At 58.5% G+C, this 22,559-nt stretch overlaps 1 protein-coding gene across 1 annotated transcript in view; it reads right to left on the reverse strand.

Annotated features, from left to right (window-relative positions):
• TCF20 (transcription factor 20) overlaps positions 1-19,686 on the reverse strand; it is a 184,460-nt gene extending 164,774 nt beyond the window's left edge. Inside the window, exon 1 of the mRNA XM_063807958.1 lies at positions 19,604-19,686. The gene's annotated coding sequence lies outside the window, so the exon portion shown is untranslated. The remainder of the gene's footprint in view (positions 1-19,603) is intronic.
• Between the last annotated feature and the right edge of the window lie 2,873 nt (positions 19,687-22,559).

Genomic DNA, 22,559 nt, shown 5'->3' on the forward strand with positions numbered 1-22,559 from the left:
AACAAAGGAAAGAGGGTGTGGGAGGGAGGAGAGATGAATAAACCAGTGAGGGTAAAAGGTAAACATTAATTAATTTCACTAGGCCTGATAAGACTTGAGAGAAATGGAAACTTGGAGACAAACAGAAGTAGTGATAGAAGAAAATAACCTCCACCATTCCAGAAAATAATCTCCACCATCTGAGAAAATAACCTCCACCATCTGAGAAAATAATCTCCACCATCCGAGAAAATAATCTCCACCATCTGAGAAAATAATCTCCACCATTCCAGAAAATAATCTCCACCATCTGAGAAAATAATCTCCACCATCCGATAAAATAATCTCCACCAACCGAAAAAATAATCTACACCATTCGAGAAAATAATCTCCACCATTGGAGAAAATAATTTCCACCATCTGAGAAGATAATCCCCACCATCCGAGAAGATAATCTCCACCATCCGAGAAGATAATCTCCACCATTCGAGAAAATAATCTCCACCATTCGAGAAAAAATAATCTCCATCATTTAAGAAAATAATCTCCACCATTTGAGAAAAAATAATCTCCACCATCTGAGAAAATAATCTCCACCATCTGAGAAAATAATCTCCACCATTTGTTCTGAATCGTGTGGTTTGCTAATGTCCTTTTACAGCCACTGTCTCATGCAATCTCCCAGCAGCCTGGGGAGTCTTATTATCTCCATCCTGCAGGTGAGGACCCAGAGGCCCTGAGGGAATACAAGGCACATGGGGAATATGGCCTGCCTCAGGTCTGGGGATGAGGAGAGGCCAGAAGAAGCCAGGCTCGGATGCCACATCCCAAAACTGGGTTCTCCCCTTGGCCATAGCCTGGTGCCTGAGGGTGCAGACCCGGATGCTCCCTCTTTGTCTTCCCGCCCTGCTGGGACTCAGGAAACCGCATGGGCGGGTGGGAGGATGCTGAGCTCTCTGCCGGCAGCCCCAACTACAGATGCCTCTCCGTGCTCAGGCTTCTGGGCCAGCGCCCCCCTAACCAGAGCTCTGCTCCTCTGGGCCTCCTCCCGACTGGGCACTCGGATACTATGTGGTGCTGGAGCCACCACCTCTGTGCTCCCCTGGATGTTCTGGGCGGGGCCAGGCAAGGAAATGTTCCTCCCTGGGAAGCCCAGGGCAGCAGCAGCCACTCCCAGGCTGGCTCTGAGAGGCAAAACCTCCAGGAAAAGTGCCTCTGCCCGGTGGCCCCCACTCAGCCTCTCCTCACCTCAACAGGTGGGGCCCTTGGGGCCAGGCCCACGTGACTGTCACAGCAAGACCACCCTTTCCTGCCCAGTAAACCCTGATTTCCTCCCCCAAGAGGCAGGGCTGGCACCAGCCCAAGCAGTACTCATGCACACGGTGGCAAGTCACACCAGCTCGGGGGGAGGGGAGGGCATGAGACTTTCAATTCTGGCCACGTCTGTGTAGTGAGCCCTTCGGCCTGGGCATTGTGCCAGGCGTCCCAGGTAGGCAGGACAAAGGGAGGCCCTCAAGGAGCTCACAGTCCAAAACAGGGTAGAAGCTGGGCCGCACCCAAGGACGGCACCCTGAGGCTACGCAGGACAGGGAACCATCACCTGCCAGAGCTGGGAAGTGGAGGCCGTGGGGAGCAAGGCACTGCGTTTCCGAGCCCCAATTCTGCAGCCGACTTGCCTGGAGCCAGCGCGCCTCTCTGAGGTTCAGCCTCTCATGTCAAAAGTGGGGATCAGGGCCCTAGCTTGCAGGATTAGCAGGGTTCAGAGGCACAGGTACTGCTATTATTGCTGTCCTCAGGTGAGTAAGACATGGTTTCTCCCAGGCACCAGCATCTGTCTTGCTCTGGTTGTTGTCACAGGACATCTGGCCTGTGCACCACCTAAGGCCCCCTTTCAAGACCAAAATACAGGCTTCTCTGGCTGCCACGGGTGCCAGCTGCTGAGGGTCCCTTTGGTGAAGGAGCCAACTCCCCCCAGGAGAGGAAGGAGCCATCCTCTCCTGGGGACAGCTGACCACTGACCAGTCAACGCAGGATGTAATGGCTGAGCCCCTGCCTTGGTCTGGAACCAAGCGGGACCACCCCTGCTCCCAAGTGCCCGTGAGATCACCTGAGGCCTCTGTTTCTATTGCACTGCAGCCCAACCTCACCCTCTGCCCCCCACAGGAGTTGTTATTAAGAGTGTTCCCCAGTAAACCTCTCCAGGGTCACCCTGGATTCTGATTCTGGTGAAGCCGCCCTGTGACAATGCCCCTTCCCATCTCGGCTGGGGCCCAAGAGCCGTGCACCAAATCCCTCATAGAAATGAGACACAGCACCGTCGCCTGCTATGCTGCCAGCAGCACCTTGGACAGACCCTGTGACATGCTTCCAACTCCCCGCTCTTCAATCTAGGGCAGGCATTTGTGCCCAGCTGACAGATGCCAGGTTCTGGGTAAGGATGGGGGCCACCAGCGAGAGCCCTGGACTCAAAGCCTCAGGGAGCCAGGTAGCAGGCTCAGCCCTGCCGTTTAGCCAGGCCACCCAAGGCCAGCACATCACCCCTCTGGGCCTCAGTTTCCTCATCTGTAAAACCATAACTGTAGTCTGGACAGAACCTTTACATTGGCAAAGAGCTGCCATGTCCCCTCTTAGGGGGCTCCACCAGAGCAGCATCAACCTTGCTAATCTTCAACTGAAGAGCCCAGAGAGGGCCACACTTGCCCGATGCCACACAGCCAGCTGATTCCAGAGCCGGAGCGCTGGGCACAAGCACCCTGCTCTGCAGCGGCCACTCACTCAATCCTTTACCAATCATTTCTGGAATGCCTTTTATAGTGAGGAAAGGGCAGATCTTTTTCCACAACATGACGCGATCTGGCAGCAGATCAGGAAGGAGAAGAGGAACGATCACGTATTCAATGATGACTGTGTGCCAGGCACTTCTCCAAGAGACTCTAACCCTCGCGGCAACCATGAGGCGAGGGGCTATATCCCAGCTTGGAGGGGAGGGGGCGGAGGCACTGGGTGCCCACAGAGCTAAGCCAGGGTTTACCCCAGGGCTGAGTCTGGAGGCTGGCACTGATATAGAGGGGCCACGGCAATGCCCTTGGTGCGGGAGCTAAGAATGCTGCTAGATGTAACCCTTCCTGAAGACATCCCCAGGTGGGGAGACGCCTCATGCTGAAGGAACAGAAGGTGGAGCAGTGGGCACCTGCCATGGCCCTCAGAAAACCCTGCTGAGGGAAGGCACCTCTGACCTTGGCCATGAACTCCCCCTCCCCCAACCTGCCAATGAGATAGAAGCCAGAGGTGCAGGGCACAGGCCTCTCCACCAACCTGCAGCTGGGCCCAAAGGGTGAGTGGGAACCCCAGGAAATGGGACAGGAGACACGGCTCACTCATTTCCTGTGCGGAACCTTCGGGCCAGGGCACCTCGCACAGACACTTCACACACATTCCCACAATAAGTCCTCACATGCAGGCTTTGATGGGACAGTGAGCCCATTTTATAGATGAGAAAACTGAGGCTCAGAGATGGCACCCTCCTTACCCGAGACTGAATGCAGAGGAAGAGGTGGAGCTGGGCTGTGAACCCTGAGACTTCTAGGCCTGGGGCTCTAAGGACATTCCAGATTCACAGAATCCAAAAGTCCATGTCTGACATCTCATGTGACCGCTCCCAGAGGGCCCAGCTCATCAGGCACCACACCCCTGCCCTCAGATCCTCTTGCTCAAAAAACACAGGTTGCCTTCCCCGGCCTCAAAGTATAGCACTCCCTACCGCAGGGCCTTTGCACAGGCTTTCTCTTAGCCTTGCACACTGTTTCCTGCTTACTCATTTAATTCCTACCTCCTTCCCATCATAGCTCTGGGCCCCCTCCTCCAGGAAGCCTCCCTGACTTCCTTCAGTCTTCACAGCCCTTATGTCAGCTGCGACGTTACTTTCACCTCTGTGAACATCTGATTTGCCATTACTATTGTTGGGTCAGGCCTTGTCTTCTCTCAACTGAACGAATGCCCCTTCTCCACCCACCCTCCCAGGCTCAGCCATGCAGGGGGCATGAGCTGCTCTCTATGCGGGAGAACCACACGTCTCTAGCTGTTCTGCCCACGTGTCCGCTCCAGCCAGACTGGACACAGCCTCTGCAGGGCCCAGCTCTCTGCAACATATTTTCAGCAAATGAGCAGCCCTGTGGGGCATCCTGTGGGCTCCCCCGAGGCAAGATGGGATGGGCGCCCTCAGGGTCCAGGCATGTGGCTGCGAGGTCTAGGCCCACTGAGGGTGTGTGTGGAGGCAGCTCAGCTCTAAGGCTCTAGCAGTACCCAGTCCCACAAGGCTCAAGCACAGCTCCCATCCGCAGCCCCCCGTGAACCTGGTCTGGTCCCCTGTCCAGCCCCCTTCCCACCTTTATCTCTTGGTTGCACATCCAGGCTCTAGCTTCAGATCACCCAGGATCAAATGCCAGCTCACCTACTCCCTGGCTCACCTCCCATTCACCCACGCCCTGAGCAAGTCACTTAACCTCTCTGTGCCTCCGTTTCCTGGTCACAGGGTTGTGGGTAGAGTCAAAGGGATCACACATGTGAAATGCTTAATCTAGGTGCTGGCACACGGTCAGGGCTCAGCACCCCTTTGGGATTGTCAGTGTTCACTGGTTCACTAAACCCCTTTGCTAAAGCTTGCCCCAGATGGGGGGGAAAGCCCCCACCCCAGGTCTTAGCCAGGGAAGGGCATCCCCGGTGAAAGTCACAGGCTGGGGCAGGACAAGCCACAAGCATCCTGGTGCTCTCTCCAGCCTCGTGCCTCCCTGCCCACCGTGTGGGAAGCCTGAAACGCCTGAACCACATGACCCCAGGCCCAGGCCGGCTGGAGCCTGCTCTGTCCACATGGGTCTCCCAGCACCCTCCAGCTCACTCTGCAGCCCCTTGTTTGTTAATTTCATTTCCCCGCTCCCCCTCTGAGCCAGGACAGAGACTGGTGGGGTCTCCAAGAGCCCGGGAGAGGCGGGTGGATCTGATAAACCATTCTCTTCCAGGGCCAGCACCTTCTCAGGCAGGCGGCAGCGCAGTCACACCAAGAAGTGATAAGGAGTCAGAAGAGCGGTGGGAATTCCTCCCTTCCTGCAGCAAGGCCATAAACCATCCTCATCCCCAGCACACAGGCTGCCGAGGGCTGCTTCCATCCGCCCAGCTGTGGGGGTGAGCACCTGGCGAGTCTGGCGCCCAGCCTGAACACACCTGCCAGGAGAATGGCCACAGGACAGATGACCACGTAGGACTCAGGGCCTCACACTCGCCTCTGGAGGAGGAAGAGACCATGGATATTCAGGAGCAAAGTAAGGAGGGCGAGCAGGCTCAAGGAGGAGAGAAGCGGGGCTCGAGGCTGGGAGGCCATGAATGCCGAGCCAGAACGTGGGCTTTGTGCAGTGGTAACAGGGAGCTATGGATGGTGTGGGGTGGAAAAAGCAAGGAGACGGGAGGGGAGGTGGGGTCAGGATGACCATAGTAGACACATGCTGGATCGCCACCCAGGAAGCCACTGCAGGGATGCAGGAGGGTTGAGAGGGTGGCCTAGCCACAGACGGTGGCAGAGAAACCGGGAAGCAGCTCAGGGCTGGCCGTGGGGGAGGCCAGAGGCTCTTGGGGCTGCAGGCCAGTGCCCATTCCCTTGCCACTCCCCCCACCGAGTCCCCTTCCTCCCCCTGCCTGCCTGCCCCATCCCCAAGCAAAGCCAAGTGGGAAAGTGTGGCCCCCGAACTGGCTGTGGGCTCAGTGGGAGGTGGAGGGAGTATGAACTCACCAGGGGCCACCAAGTTCAAATACAGGTAGGTCCTGGCCCAGAGTAATAGGAAACCCACCCAGCCATCTAGCAGAGGCCCTCGGCTGCCTGTGGGCCCCTTCCCTTGGCCTCCTCCATCAGGCAAGAGCTTAAGGCCTCAACAGGGACCCAGGCCCACCGCCACCCCATCTGAGTGCCCCTGCAGATTCCACTCCAAGCTGAGCAGACAACCCCTGGCCAGGGCCTCTCAGGGGGCCACCAGGCAGGCTGGAGGCTGCAGAGGCCTGGAGGGCACTGCCTTCTACGCTGTGGGTCTCAATTTCCTCATCTGCAGCATGAAACAGTGATCCTTCCTTCCAGGGCCATCAGAAAGGGTCAATGATAGGGCATCACAGTGAACTTGCTGAGCACAGGGCAGGAATAAGTCCCTGAGGCACTGACGTTTGCAAAGTGTCCCCGGGTGCCCAACATCCCTCCAAACACCTTGCTCCCTGCCCCCCACCTCAGGGCCTTTGTACACGCTGTTCCTCCTGCCTGCAACACTCTTCTCTGTGTCTCTCCCCTGCTGGTTGTTCTGAGCTCAGATGCTATATCCTCCAGGAAGTCTTTTCTATCCCCTAGATGAGGTCACAGCCCCACAGTCTCCCCCAAACCAGACTGAAAACTCCACGAATGCAGAACAGGGACTGTCTTGCTCACTACTGTGTGTTCTTACTATTTATTAAATGAATAAATACATGAGTGGATGAGTGAGACATGACAACTCTTGACCTTCAGTGACAACACAGGGCCATCGGGGTGGCAGGGCCTGCCTTGAGGGCTGTGGGCACCCATCCGAGCCCCTGATCCAGCCCACAGAGTCCAGGAAGTGTTCCCAGAGGAGGCAACAGTTCAGCCTGAATTCAGAAACTTGAAGCTGCAAGGTCACCAATACCTACTTTACAGATGGGGAAACTGAGGCCTAGGATCAGGGGCTGCCCGTGAATGTCCTGAGAAGCTGCTCTGCTTCGCTGGTCTAAAGCTCTGCCAAGTCCCCCACCCCTGAGTGGCCCATCTCATTCCCCTGGGGCTGCCCCACAGCCCACCCAGGGCCGCCACCCCCTGCCCCTGGTCATCCATCGAGCAGGTGGCAGGGCTGCTCGGGGCTGGGGCGGTCCTGGGCATGCGGTTGCATTGCTGAGTCGGGCAGCTGGCAGCAGCACGGCTACGAACCAGCTGTTTGGATGACAAACTGCGTTCAAGCTTCATTAGGGTAATCACGGGCTCCCCTCCCGGCAGCGCCGCAGAGCGCGACTGTCAACCTGAACTAATCAAACCCGGCCCCAGGACACCCGCCCGCCTGGCTGACAAGCCGCTAAGCCACGAGCCACCGGGTGCTACACAGCTCCCGGCAGAGACCCAGTCCCGCCGCACGCCCTGGAGACAGCTGGCCTCACAGAGACCTACTGTGTGCTCCCTGAGATCTCGTGAGCCTCAGAGGCCCTATCAGGGAGGGACAATCACAACAGTCACTCCCATTTCTATAGCCCACGAGAGAAAGTGACTTACCAAAGCCACATAGCCTTGTGGGGTTAAGTCAGACAGGAACCCAGGTCCACCAGGGACCCCCATCACCAGCCCTATTCCCAGTGCCTCCCAGACCCGGGCAACCTTGCCTCTTCCTGCCCTTGAGGCCCAGCAGGCTGAGCTTGGAGCTCTGAGGCTGTGGTCAGATGTGTGGCCTCAGCAAGTCCCTTGACATGTCTAGGCCTTGAGCCCTGCACCGCAACAGCAGCCTGGGGGCTCTGATGGTGCAGGTGTGGAAAGCACTCTGCCAGGCACTGGGGGTGGTGCAGAACCTGCCTTGTAGTCTATGGTCACTACCCTGCGCAGCTGGGCTGTAAGCCAGCCCACTTGCCTTACATCCTCAGAATCTGAACTTAGCCAGGAAGGGAAGGTCTGGTTCCTTCATTTGACAACTGGGGAAAGTGGGGCCAAGAGAGGGGTGTCAGAGATGATGGAATGTAGTGGAAAGAGTACAGGCTTTAGAGACAGATGGATATTCCTTCATCCACTCATCCGCTCAACAAATACTAGCAAGATGCTATCACATGTCAGGTGCTCAGGACTTGCTGAAGGAACAGATGACAGGAAGGAAGAGTGAGTGAACCAACGAAAGGCACCGGGGTCCAGCCGTGAACTCAGCAGACACCATCCCTGCCTCCTGGAGTTTTCTGTCTAGGGCGAGCAGATGCATAACAGATAACTATTACAAATGACATGGGCACTGTGAACTAGCCTGATAACATGCACCAGGAAGGCCCTGCCTGGCAGGGGAGGTGATACTCCAGCTGGGCTCTGAGGGTATTAGCCAGGCAAGGAGAAGCTTGGGAGGTCGGAACAGCAAGTGCAAAGGCCCTGAGGTAGGAAGCAGCTCAGGGCTTTTGAGAACAAAAGGTCCCTCTATGTGGCTGGAGGGTAGTGACCAGTGCAGGAGCTGGAGCAGGAACAGCCAGGGGGAGGATCTCGGTCTCATTCCAAGGGTGATGGCAATGTAAGCAAGGGCAGCACTCTGGGTCTGACGGGGAGAGTGAGCGGGAGAGTTCAAATACCAGTTCAGCCAATTTCTTTCTTTCTTTCTCTTTTTGAGGCGGAGTCTCGCTCTGTTGTTGCCTAGGCTGGAGTGTAGTGGTACCATCTCGGCTCACTGCAACCTCCGCCTCCCGGGCTCAAGCAATTCTCCTGCCTCAGCCTCCCTGCTAATTTTTGCAATTTTAGTAGAGATGGGGTTTCACCATATTGGCCAGGCCGGTCTCAAACTCCTGACCTCAAGTGATCTGCCTGCTTCAGCCTCCCAAAGTGCTGGGATTACAGGCATGAGCCACCGTGCCCCGCACAGCCAATTTCTGATAAAGCAACTGCATAGGCAAACACTATGCTACAGGAAAGGGGCCATGCTGTGCGGCTCTGTTTCCATAAAGTGCAGAGATGGACAAGGCCAGCCTCTACTGTCAGATGCCAGGAGTGGGGGCAGCTGCTGGCAGCAGGTGGGGATTGACTGGGAGGAGCACGGGGGAGCCTCCAGGGGCACTGGGGATGTTCTAGGTCTGGATCTGGATGGAGGCTGCACAGCTACCTATAGCTGTACACTTAAGAAGTGTGCACTTTTCTGTATTAAGTTATACCTCCAAGAAAAAGTAAAAACAAAAGCCTGGCTGCGTCACTCTGCCTCTCTTAATCTCTGTTTTTGCATTGGCAAAATGCAGTGGCAGGAGCTGCCTCGCTGCGCAGAAGCTTTAGAGGATGGTGCACCAGGGCTGTGTGTAGACAGTGGCAGGAGCTGCCTCGCTGTGCAGAAGCTTTGGAGGATGGTGCACCAGGGCTGTGTGTAGACAGTGGCAGGAGCTGCCTCGCTGTGCAGAAGCTTTAGAGGACGGTGCACCAGGGCTGTGTGTAGACAGTGGCAGGAGCTGCCTCGCTGTGCAGAAGCTTTAGAGGACGGTGCACCAGGGCTGTGTGTAGACAGTGGCAGGAGCTGCCTCACTGTGCAGAGGCTTTAGGGGATGGTGCACCATGGCTGTGTGTAGACAGTGGCAGGAGCTGCCTCGCTGTGCAGAAGCTTTAGAGGATGGTGCACCAGGGCTGTGTGTAGACAGTGGCAGGAGCTGCCTCGCTGTGCAGAAGCTTTAGAGGACGGTGCACCAGGGCTGTGTGTAGACAGTGGCAGGAGCTGCCTCGCTGTGCAGAAGCTTTAGAGGACGGTGCACCAGGGCTGTGTGTAGACAGTGGCAGGAGCTGCCTCGCTGTGCAGAGGCTTTAGAGGACGGTGCACCAGGGCTGTGCACAAGCCTGGCTGACAGCCACTGCACCATGAACGCAAGTCACACAGAAGCAGAAAAGTATCTGGCTTCCACCACACCTTGGCCCTCTTTGAGCCTCAGTTTCGGTAAGGAACCAGTGGTCCCCACCTGCCTCAGAGGCAAAGGGATAAAGGTGTAAAAACCCTCATATCAGGCCCCTGTGAGCCAGCTTGCCCCTCGCCACAAAGTGGAGAGCAATTCAGAGACCAGAACACACAGTATGCCTACTGCTCCACGCAGTAGGTACTAAGCCTGTAACTCACTGCCCACAGCCACATACAGAGGAAGGCGATAGAAGGCAGGCCTAGCCCAAGCTTCCAGGTGCCCAACCTGCTCACCCACTATGTGCCAGGCCTGGCCTAGGGCTTCCCTCCAGGAGGAGCACCGGCCCACCACGATGGCTCCTCCAGGTGCCACTGGGACGCAGGACCATAGGCACAAGCGCAGTGGGAACCCAGGCCAACGGGTGGCCCCTGCCTGGGGCTGGAGTTTAGCAGACTCCTGTGGGAACAGGCTCACAAGGTTCCAGATGAGCCACCAGATAAAGGTGACTCAACATAATGGTACCCTTGGTGTCAGAGGGGCTGCATGGCCAGGTGCCCCTCACACCATGGGCAGCTGGAAGCAGGGAGAGGCCTGGTTCCCTGTCCAGAGCCTGAACATCTCACCCTCCTCCCTGGGACCTCGGGTGGCCTTGGGAAATCAGACTGGTGGCAACCTCACCAACCATTTGTAGGCTCAGCTGTCCTCACGGCCCTTTAATATCATTTTCTCATGAGTCTGCCAACAACCTAGGGACAGGGCCCGGGGTCAGAATCATCATTGGCTCCATTTTACAGAGGAGTACACTGAGGCTCTAGGAGGTTTGGTGTCCCAGGGGTACCCCAATGAGGAGTCAAGAAGCAGCTAGATGGCTGGATGCCCATGGTCAGCCCCTGGGCACAACTCAGTCCCCTGTGCCCTGTCCTCCCCATCACCTGGGGGCTGCTCACTCAAGCAGCCAGTTCACTCAGTCAGTCAACAAACAGCAACTGTGTGCTGCAGCCACTGTTCTAGGAGCTGGAGGCAGAGCAGGGAACAGGCTAGGCTGCAGGGAGGTGGTTCCGAGTCAACAACCGCTCCAGCCCTTACACACTCGGCACATGCCAAGAACAACAGTGTGGCAGACACACTGGCGCCTGTCCTGAGCCAGGCGCTGCACTGAGATTATCACATCTAATTCTCTAAGCAGCCTCACAAGGGTGGAATAGTCATCCCCATTTTACAGATGAGGACGCTGAGGCTCAAATTCAGGGCCTTGCCTGAGTGTAGTCTCACAGCCTAGCCTAAGTGGGGAAGGATCTGGCCCCAAGCACGTGGGCTCCTCAGTCCTGTCTGTCCGTCCCATGGGACTTTTAGTCCTTTGTGTGAGTTGTCGGAAGGGAACCTTGCTCTGGACCTCAGCAATGGATGGATCTAGCAGGGCCTCAGGATGAACCAGGACCCAAGACTCCACACCCCATCCCGTGTCTCAGGCCCTGGCTGCCTACAGTATCCAGAGCTGTACACCCTCTGGGCCCGGAGCCCAGCCTGACTTTCGTTCTGCATACGCTCCTGGGACCTGGGCTCCACGGAGACATCCGCGACCATTCCTGCTCCCGGGGCCCTGCCCACATCAGCTCAGCCCCAGCAAAGATCCCAGTTTTGTGCTGGCCCCCACCAGGCATGAGGGGTGGGGAAACAGACAAGAAAGCAAGGAGTCCCACTTGGGATGCTCTCCCCGCACACCTCCCATGGCTGGCACCTTCTCCTGCCCCTGATAAAGGCTCCCTGGCCACCCTGCCTCTATCAGCACCCCCTGCACCTCCCACTCTCTCTCTGGCACCACTCGGCTTTTCCACACAGCCCTGCCCACAGGCCGGCACCAGCCACGTTTTCACCTGTTTGCTGTCTGTCACTCCTACTCCACTGTGAGCTCCTCGAGGGTGAGGACCTGGTCTGCTTTATTCACAAATGTAGCTCTCCCCATCCCACCCCCAATCAGTACCACATCTGGTGCATAGTAGGGCTGCAATATCCTTATTAAGTGACTGCATTTGCTGAATGAATACTGACTGGCAGAGAGAATGCGAGAACACAGTGCACGCATCTGTTACCCCTGACTCTGAGCAGACAGCAGGGGGGCAGAGAGTGGGGAAGTGTCCCAGGCAGAAGGCATAGCAGGGGCAGAGACCTGAGGGCAAGAAAGAACTGGGCTCTGGGACCTCTAAGTGCAGCTTCTGAGTGCGGCAGAAGCACAGGACGTGAGAGTAGGAAGCCAGTAGGGTGGCAAGGGGGTGACAGGGAGCCCTTCAGGGTGCCAGCTCTGGGGTGGGGGTGCCCCAGCACTCAGATCACGCCCCCAGCCCTGCCCAAACCAGCAACGAGCCTGGCCCCTAGCCCAACTTTACCCCCGAGGCCACCTGTGGTGGGCAACCAAATCTGGGGGCCCGCCATCACTCCTCCTCTGCCCAGACACCAGGAATACAGTCCTGGCACCCACCCACAGGTCTGGGAGCCAACCTGCCACCATGCAGGCTGCAACCTGTGACCTTGGCCCCATTAGCGTGGCCTCCTCCAGTCAAGCAAACCAGCTGGCGCCAAAAAACAGAGCAGCTTGGGTGAACTCCTCATTGCAGAGGATGGCACGGCTGCAGGCAGCAGGAGACATCACTTACACACTCCAGCCGGGATCTGTTGGGGAGGGGTGGTGGTGGCAAGAACTGGGTGTGTCCAGGGCAGCAAACAGCTCTCACACCCAGGCTGGACTGACCTGGCATGGCTCGGGTAGCTAGGTTGGAAAACCCACCCCAGACAGCCTCTCTCTCTCCAGGCCTCAGGCTGGGCCTCGGCTCCCGCCCCCTCTCCCCTTGGATGACCTCAGCTCTGGATGCCCCCGGAGCACTCCAGCCAGAGGTTCCCTGCTCAGGCCTGCTTCAGGCATCCCTTCTCCTGCATGCATCCCAGGCATCCTATCTGGGCTCTTCCCTCCCCCACCTCCCCATGCCACGTGGACTCTCCCAGCTCCAGCCCCACTGCCATCTCCCTGCTTCACCCGTCTCTGCCTCCAAACCTGCTACTGAGACCCTCTAAAGGGTGCCCGCCACCTTTAGAATAAAATCCCAGGCATCTCCTGGCCCCACTGGCCCACATGGCACAGTCTGGCCCCTAAACCCCCTCCACACACACACCTATCCACCATACTCCAGCCACAATGGCCTCCTTTCTGCCCCACAGCCAGACAAACTCAGACCTGCCACAGGGCCTTTGCACGGGCCCCTGACTAGGGTGCTCTTCCCCCTGACCTCCCTCACAACTGGTACTCCTCGCTCTTCAGGCCTCAACTCAAACATTTCCTCTTGCAGAGACCTCTCCAGAGGACCCTGGCCAGTGGTATCCACATGTGCACCCCACCCTGATCATCACCACACAGCACAGAACTGCTTCCCATAGCCACGTATCTTCTTCCTTGCTCACTGTCTGTCTCCCCATCAGCCTGGGAGTTGCACAACACAGTGGCTGCGCATGAAGAGTCACTGCTGTGCCCTCGGGCCTGGCACACAGCACTCCACACATCTGTTCACTGAATGAGTGCATGGAGTCCCAGTCTCCATGGCGCAGTCAGATCTGACCACATCAGGGGCTCCTGGGCCCTCCAGATGCTGCTGCCTCATGTCCAAGGCCCCTGTGGTCTAGCCCTGACACTGGGGTGCCTCCTCTCACTGATTCCCAAACCCACGCTGCCACCATGCCCTCCCTGCCACTCCTCTCCCCCTTATCCTCTCCCTGGCACCTCCTCTGACCTGCCCAAGCCCATACCTCCCCCTCCTGCCTGTCCCTCCCCCAGTCTTCAGTACCTTCAGCTCCCATCCCTGCTCACCCTTGCATTCACAGCCTGGCATCAGCTTCCCATCCCCCACCTTCCTGCCTGTCACTTCTGCTTACAAGCCCTGGTGCCACTGCCAATGCTTGGTGTCTCCCTCATCCTGTGCTTTCGTACCTCCAAGCCTTTGACCACTGCTATTCCCTCTGCCTAAGGGCTCTTCCCCCTCTTCTCAGCTGGATGAGCTCTTATTCATCCTGCAAGACCCAACTCAAAATGTCTCCTCTTTTGTAAAATCCTGCCTGATCCTTCTCCTGCATCAGTCAGGACATTACTGGTTGCAAGAGAAAGAAACACAACTCAAAATAGCTTGAGCAAAAAAGAGAACATGTTGGTTTATATAACTAAATATTCCAGGGGTAGTTTCAGGCATTCTGGATCCAGAGGCCCAAATTAAGTCACCTATCCATCCACATCTGGGCTCTGCCTCCTTCCATGTGATGACCTTATCCGCAATCCTCCATCCTAAATGCAGCTGTGGAAGAGGGTGGCCGGTGGCCTCATATTCACACCCTTCAGTTTCAACAATCACAGCTGAGTCCAAATCCAGAATGGGCCTGGGAGGGGGTCTCAGGCCCTGCATACTCAACCTTCAGTCACAGTTCCAGGGAAGCCTTTGACGGGCTCAGATGGGCCACATGCCCCTTTCTCCACCAGTCACTGTGGCCAGAGGGAGGGGGTACTGGGCCCCACCTGGGTCCAGTGGGGGCATGCGTCCCAGGAAGAAAACCCTCTGGGCCCAGGTCCTACTCTGTACTCCCGCCTCGGTCTCCACGCGTCCCCTGAGACCCCCCACCGCCCTGGATGTTCACGGTTCTGCAGCACGAGAAATCCCCTCGCAGCTGGGTCCCCAGTGCCCGCTCCGTGACAGCCCCAGAAGAGGGCCGGAGAAACTTTTCGTCTGAATGGAGGTCGGCTGCACAGAGGAAACTACATGTGCTGGGTGTGTAATAACGGGTTAACCATCACCCCTGGCAGGCAGCAGATCTGCATTTTCACGGAGGCCTCAGGGGGACACAAAGCTTAAATGGCAGCGCAGAGTCGGGAGGGGGGTGCCCAGGGGGGCCTCAGCAGAGCCCCGTCCCTCCCGGCAGCCCAGCCTGCGGGGGCCACTCGGCCAATCCCGAAGAGCTCGCTCAGGGGCTGCGAGTGGAAGGGCTGGGAAAATAATTACCGAGGAGGCCCGGGAGGGAGGCGGGGAGGCTGGCGAGAGGCTTAATGAAACTGCTAACGCGTTAGTGATTCCTGCCTGCTCGGGAAAGGCGGAGGCAGACAGCCATGTTGCCAGCTCCTGCGACGGAGGCTGCCAGGCGGGACGGGCTGGGCACGGCACGAGGCGGCAACAATAGGCACCTCTTCATCATCTGCCTCTCAACACGTGACTTTCAAAGGGCAATCTTAATATATCAAAGTCCAGATGACAGTTTATTTCAACACATCTCGTATTAAATTGGGCTGGAGTCCCTTCAGATGCATTATAAATATAAAGGCTAAAATTCTGATTAAAGCCATAATCACGGAGATCTAAGGATGGGGGTGAGCAGGGTGTCTGGTCCCATTTTTCAGATAGGAGAGGTCATCTATATCCAGGGAGACAGGGTTGTTCCAGAAGGCATCCAGCCCTTTAAAGCCCTCCCATGAGCAGCCCCTCTCCTCCCCACCCCTGGGTCTTTCCAGTCTCAGAAAAGCTCTGTGAGGCAGGCAGATGCCACGACCCCCCTTAACAGGTGCCCCCAAAGAGTCCGGACCAAAGACACACAGCGAAGCCACAGGGGCAGTCGCTGCACCCAAGGCTCAGACTCCTGGCCTAGTGCTCGTCCTCACACAAGGTGGGCACTTACCGGTCACTGCAATCTACACTGTGGTTTCCAGTTTACATCTCACTGCAGCTCCAGGCGAGAAAACAGAGGCACACAGAGACTAAGTGATATATCCAAGGCCACACAGCTGGACAGATCTAGAGCCAGGACTCAGGGCTGGGGTTTCAGAATCCAAAACTACTCACTTTTTCTTCAAACATTCTGCAGGGCACAGTGGGTACCTGGTACCCCCTGGCTTGTTGAAGGAAAGATCTGGGGCCATAGAGAAGCCCATAGCGACTAAACCCAGCATTCTCTGGGCAGCGAACTGCATGGAAGGCCAAGTGAGGAGTTGGGGCAGCTGGTGGAGCCAGAAATGACCATAAAAACGGCACTCACTCTGCACCCACTCTGTGTCAGCATGTGCTGGACAATTACTACTGCGGGATTCCCATTGTCCAAAGGAGGAAACTGAGGCTTGCAGAAACAGAACCACATGCCTTAGAGAGTGACCCTCAGCTAGTGAGTGGCACAGCCACAGTGAGATTCAATCATCCCAGGAGGTGGCCCTGCCCCAACTGCTGCCTATCCCAAGCCTGGGGCAGGCACTTGGCCAGCCAGGTGCTCACGGGGCCAGCCAGGTGCTCACGGAGCCAGCCCGATGCTCACGGAGCCAGCCTGATGCGCAGACTCAGGCCAGAACCTCAGGTATCCGGTGGGGCCCATCTCCCTCCCACCATCCCAGGATGCACGAAAGAGTTTTAGGGTGGGAGACAAGAATGGGCCTGGGAAGGGGGCCTCAGTCCCTGCATACTCAGCAAAGCTCCCCCTGCTCCTGACCTGGTCAACAGCTGGGTCAGGGGGTGGGGGGAGTAGGCCAGAACCCCAGTGACTAGCTGGGCTCCTGCCATATCGAGACCTGGTACAAACAAGGTCTGTAAGGAAATGATGAACCTTTCCTTACCTGTTCTGCTTCACTGGCCCCCTTAGAGCCGTCCAGACATTCCCAGGCCCAGGGAGACGCCTTTCAAGGGGCCCAGCAGCTCATGCAGGCCTGTCCCCATCTGTTCCCAGGTCTGTTTCCCCAGGGGGACTGTCGGAGGGCAAGGCCACATTTGAACCACCTCTGTGGGTACAAGACCCTTGTGCAAGAGGCTGTTCTGGATGAATGAATGAGTGAGTGAATAAATGATGGAACAAACCAATGTCACCCAACCAGCAGTCTCTTCCCGAGGTAGCCTGCACCCAGCACGATCATTGTTTCTGTCCATTGAAAGGGACCTCCACTGCATGAGACTAGCGCTGGCCCTCAGCCATCACCAGACAAGAAAACTGAGGCTCAGAGGGCCCAGGGCCTCCTGGGAGGTGGCAGCACCAGGATTCAACCCCAGACAGATGGACTCAGTCTGTGCCTTAGCCTCAGGATCTGCCCAGCCTTCATTTCCAAAGACAAGTACACAAGCACTCACCTGGCCCACTCCACTCCACCCCACCCTGAGGGCACAACCATGCCCATTCCTGGGACAAGGACATTCAGGTGCAGAGCAGTAGAGGGCCTAACCCAAGGTCACAGAGTCATCAGGACGCACAGCAAGGTCTCAAACTCAAATGGCTGCCTCCATCCCTCATCATCTCTTCCACACGCCAAAGCTGCCTCCTTCCCCATCAACGCAATAAAGAAGGGAAGGGGGAGGGGGAGGGGAAAGGGGAGGGGAAAGGAGAGGAGGGAAGCCCCCCCCACCACCAGCCCGCAGCCGGCTCCTTTCTGGTCAGGGAGAAAGCCTCTAATGAAGGCCCTGCAGATGCCGCGAAGCTGGCAGTGTCAGCCTGGGAGCCCCGCGGAGCTGCGGGGCGCGCAGCTCTGCTCCCAATTAGCACACAGGTCCTCCATCAAAGCGCGCGCCGGCTGCCAGGAGCAGAGGCCGGAGGGACGGCCCTGCTAGCAGCGGGAGGAGGCCGTGGCTCTCTGGCAAGCCCTGGCCTCTGCTCCTTGCCTTTCTGGGGGGGATGCAAACCCCCTAGTCCCCCACACTCACTCACACCCTCTCCAATCAGCCAGCTCAGGGCAGACGCCGTCACCCCGGGGGACACGCTAATGAAGATGGCCGACATTAATCTCTTCCCTCTCCCGACAGGTCAATTTATAGTTCCATGGGGAGCCCTGGCGCTCGGCCAGAGGGCCTGACATAACTCTCCCTGTTCCCCGGGAGGACATCAGGGGTGGGCTAGATGGGGCAAGGGAGGCTGGAGACACCCGAGACAGGACAGGGAGGGACCCTCTGCCTGAGCACCCACCATTACTGTCCCAGCGAATCCAGGTGGGTAAGGACCTGGGCCCCTGAACTCAAAGGCAGAGGGTCAATCCTCGGCTTCTCAATCAAGGGCATCCTGCTCACAGGCAGAAGATCCCCAAGGAAGCAGGAGGCTTCTGACACCTGCTCCTTGTCAGCCTCAAGGGGATTCGGAGAGCCCTGTAAGGGACCCTTCCGCTTCTGCCAGCCTCCCCAGTGTTCATTCCTCAAAGACCTGTGAGCTGGCCACACAGGGGCTGGCCCTGTGCTGGACCCTGGGGACACACCAACCCGGGCCCCAGCTCTCCCAGTCTGGATCAGCGGGGTCGCGGGGACGGGGGGGGGGCAAGATGGAAGCGTCCTACCACATTGGGAGCAATAATGGAAGGATTTGCCAAGAGCTGGGGGCACCCATGGAAAAAGGCCTTCACTTCACCCACCTGAGAAGGAGATGGGAGTCTGGGAGGACCACAGGGAGGAGGGGATGTAGCTGGGCCTTGAGGATGAGCAGTTCAGGAGGCTGGAAGACTTGGGGGAGGGGATGTGTGGGGAAGAGACCATCTCAGGCAGGGAAGACCCAGTGCTTAGGGGGTCTAAGACCAGGGTACATCCACTTCCCTGGGGTGAGGCCAGAGAGGTGGGCAGGGGAGACGGCTCAGAGGAGAGGTCCAGCCTCGAAAAGTGGCTCAGGAGGTTGGCCTAGTTTAGGTTTGTGGACAGCTGAAGAGTTTGGAAGCTCAGAGCTGCATTTAAAATGACAGCTTTGGCAATGGCGTCCCAATGGACAGTCATGGATGGGGAGGAGGGGCCGGTACGTCCAGGGCAGATGGGGAATGGGGGAGAAACGACGGGAGGGCTGACTGGATGGACAGGCAGGTAGGAAGGCCACAGGCCTGGAGTCTCCAGTGTGGGTACTGGGTGGAAGTGATGCCACAGTCCTGGGGTAGGATAAAGACTGGGGCCTGATGCTAAGCTTGTGAGCCTGGGAAGGCCCCAAAGCCCAGGGCTGAGAGAGGCCAGGACCCAAATGTTGGCCCGGGTTCAAAATTCTGAGCAGCACTAGACTACCTCCTGGAGGTAGTTCATCTCATTGGGCAGAGGTGAAGCCAGGGGGCTGTCCCCTTGCCAGACACTAGGAGAGGAGGCAGGGGCCTGCCAAGGGCCGGGTGTGTGGCTAGGCAGCCCCACCATGCTGGACAGAGCCCTCGGGTCAGAAGCAGGTGGACAAGGCTGCCCCCATCTCACCCAGTTCCAGAGCCCGACCCTACTTCCGCATTAAATTGGTGCTCCCAGAATCCCAGCTGAATGGATGACCCTTCCTCTAGGCCCTGGACCCTCCCCATTTCCTCCCCCTCCTTCAGGGCTACCTACCAGGTCTCATCTAATCCCCTCGGGCACCGTGGGGGTGTCTCCTTTTCCCTAGGCTGGACACCCAAGGCCAGGGAGCTAAGGGGCCTTGTTTAAAACCTTTCAGCTTCTAGGCGCTAGTCAGGAGGGAACCAGGGTCCAACTGACCCCAAAGCACACACTCTTAAGGAAAGGAGGAAAAAGAACAAGGCTGAAATAAAAAACGCAAGCGCTTACAGTGGCTGCATTATGGTGGTGGGACAATGGATGATTTTTTTTTCTTCTTTTCTACAATGAAATATTCATAGCCTCACTCTGTCGCTGTGAGTGTCCTGGAGGGGTGAGCTCCCACTGTAGAGTCAAGCGGCCCCAGGGGCAAATCCCGGCTGGCCACTTGCTAGCCGGGGACCTTGAGCGAGCCATTTGCCCACTCTTAGCCTCCGTTTTCTCATCTGTACAATGGGGACAAACACCCCCTACTTCAGAGGAACGGTCACGGCTGGCGCACAGTAGGCGCGCAATAAGTGCCAGCCTTTGAGCATCACACCCCCGCGTCCTCGCCACCTGTCTGGCCTCCAGAGGGAACTTGAGACGCCCCCACGTGCCAGACGCGGATGCTGGGCGGGCATCGGGCCCCCGGGGCTGGCGCCCACCCCCCGCCCCCCGCCGCGCCCGCGCTGTCCCCTTACCCTGGCGGCCGGAGGGCCGGCATCGGTCCCGCAGGAGAGCCCGGGCAGCGGGGCCGGGCTCCGGAGCGCGGGGCGCGGGCGCGAGCAGGGCGCGCGGGGGCGCGGGCCGCGCGCTCCGGGCCGTGCGCCCCGCGGCCGCCGCGTCCTCGCCTCCAGCGCGGGCCCCGCGCGCCCCGGCCGGCCCGGGGGCAGGCCCTGCGCAGCGCCGCGCCGGGTGGGGGGCGGGCCTCGCGGGCCCTGGAGAGGCGCCCGGGCGGCGCGGGCTCCCGGCGGGCGCGGGCGGCGCCGCTGCGGTGGCCCCGCCGCTGAGTGGTGGGACGCGATTTACTGGCTGCAATTCCCGGCGCCCCTCGATGGCACTTAAGAGAGACCGGGAGGGAGCCGGGGAGAGCGGGCGGAGGGCGGGCGGGCGGAGGAGGGGCGGCGGGAGCCGTGCGCGCCGGCGGGGGAGGGGCGCGGGCGGGGGCGGGCGGGCGGGAGGTGGGGAGAGGCCCGGATGGAGGCGGCGGGCGGCCGCGGCGCGCCGGGCTGGGGTAGGGGGGGCCCTGCCTCCAGCCCCCGCCCACCCGCGCCCAGCCCCCCACGCACGGCGCCGCTGCTGGGGGTGAGGCCAGCCCCCACTCCACCGGCTCTCCCCACCCCACGCCTTCAGAAAACCCCCACCAGCCCACCGGCCGCCCCCCCCCCCCCGCCCACCGTTCCTCCCTCACCGACCCCCCTTCTAACCGGCCTGCGCCACCCCCACCCGCATCCCCACGGCCACCAGAGATCAGAAACTCTAGGCCCACGGGCCCAACCCAGCCTGAAGCCAGGCTTGCGTGACACCATAGTATTTTTTGTTTTTAATTGGAATTAATTCTCATCGTTTAAAAATCTGGAATTTTCTCATAAAAATCCACCGATCAGCTCGGTTTGGAGAAGAGAAAGCCCGGGCAGCAGCCTCCCCCTCGTGCATTCCGCTTGCCAGCCGTCTGTCAAGACGCGGGCCCGCAGCTGGCCTCAGTCCCCACCAGGCCCACCTGCCTGGCCTGGGAGGCGCGCGAGTTCTCCCGCCCAAGCCTGCCATACCCCAGTGCATCGCAGGTCCCCCTCTGTGGATGGCCACCCCCACCCCGTAAGGCCCCTCTTCTGGGAAGCTACCCGGGACTGCCCCCCGAGTGGCCACCCAGTCCCTCTGTGCAGCCACAGCCCCCGTGGAGGTGGTGGCGCCTGCTCCGCCCCGCCTGAGTCCTCCCTGGCTGGCACCGCGGCCTCTGCGGCTGCGCTCTCGCCACAGGGCTGCTGCTCTCTGGCTGGATTCTACCTCCGTCCTGGCTCTGGGCCTGGCCCACAGTAGGCGCTCAGTAAGTGTTGGCTGAGCAGCAACCGAAGAAGAAAGGCCGGGATTGGGATTCCACAAGGCAGCCTGGGCCGTGGCAGGCACAGGGCACCGGTCCCTGCAGCTGATGTTCATTTTAAAAGCCCCGAATGTTCATTCGGGGTGGCTCTCGCCAACCAAGGAAGCTAATGATTTCCAAGCTCATTTTTCTCCACCTTAATCCCACTGCCAAGGCTTCCAGGCCTCTGTTGCTGCTGCCCTCAGACTGGGATCAGATCCCTCCAGGAGGTGCAGTCTGCCTGGGGACTGTCCAGGAGGGCCCGCAGGGTCCAGCTGTGCCACCCTGGCACCTGTGACGCTACAGCCAGGTCTCAGGGCCACCGGGTCTGAGGGCAGCAGCTGGCCAGTGTCCCTGGGGGCAGGAGAGAGGGACAAATTAGCTTAGCCCCCCAGGGCCAACACAGCTCTACTGACTCCCGGGGCAGGTGCCGGGGTACCCCTGCATGCTGCTGCTTCCTGAGCAGAGGACAAGGGGGAGTTGGACAAGAGCTGCCCCTTCCCAGCCACCAGACACATCTCAGGTTTTACTAAAAATCTGTGTCACAAACCCAGCCAGACACCAGCATCCCATTTTACAGAGAAGAAACAGGTTCAGAGTGGGTGACCTTGCCAAGGTCACAAGGCTGACCGGGCACTAAGCCAGAAGCTTATGCACCCCCCAAAGTGTCCCTACCCTGAAGGGAAGCAAGACCCCCCTCAGGGTTAGATCCGGAGCTAAGTCCAGGAGGTGGGACTGGTCTGCAGTGCAGGAGAGGCAGGCACCTGCATCCCAGAGCTGGCTCCAGACAGGTCTCCCTCCTGGGACGGAGGTTGCACAACCTGGGCACCCCACCTCCTCAACTACTCCCTTGCCACAGCGGCCTGGCCAGTTGCCCTCCTCCCTGAGGGGGCAGGAAAGCAGGCCTAGCTCAACAGCCAGCAACCACACACGAGCCACAGACCACCTTCCTGGGCCTCGGTGTGCCCATCTGTCATGTGGGGGAACACCGCCAGCCTCTATGGGCTTTTATGGGGGAGCGGGGGCAAACAAGACAGCTGATGATGGGCAAGGAAGAGGGAGAACCAGGCAGTTAATGCTCCAGCTCTGAGCTGGTCTGGGTTCACATCCTGACTTCCTGATCACCTAGCTGTGACTCACCTGCTCGAGGCCTCAGTTTCCTCATCTGTAAAAACAGTAGAGGGGATTATAAAACCAACAGACTCAGGAGACTGTAATGAGGCTGACAGGACCATGCATGGTTGGGACCTCAGCACAATCTGACAATCCCAAGGCCTAAGACCTGTGACCTTGAAGGTGGAAACAGGAAAAAGGAGCAGCTAAACACATGGACCCTGGAGGGTTCACATCCAGCTCTGCTCTGTGTGGCCTTGGGCAAGTTACCTAACCTTACTGGCCTCAGTTGCTCTGTCTGTAAAGTGGGGCTATTAATGACAGTTCTCACCTTATCAGGTTGTGCTGGGGCTTAAATTAGATAACTCAGGTTCTGTACTTAGAACAGCACCTGGCACCAGTAACACTCAAACAGCACTAGTTTGCTTCTCATTACTCTCGAGATTATAAAGGCAACCAGTCCCAAG

Source organism: Pan troglodytes, chromosome 23, assembly GCF_028858775.2.
Source record: "Pan troglodytes isolate AG18354 chromosome 23, NHGRI_mPanTro3-v2.0_pri, whole genome shotgun sequence".
NCBI lineage: Eukaryota > Metazoa > Chordata > Mammalia > Primates > Hominidae > Pan > Pan troglodytes.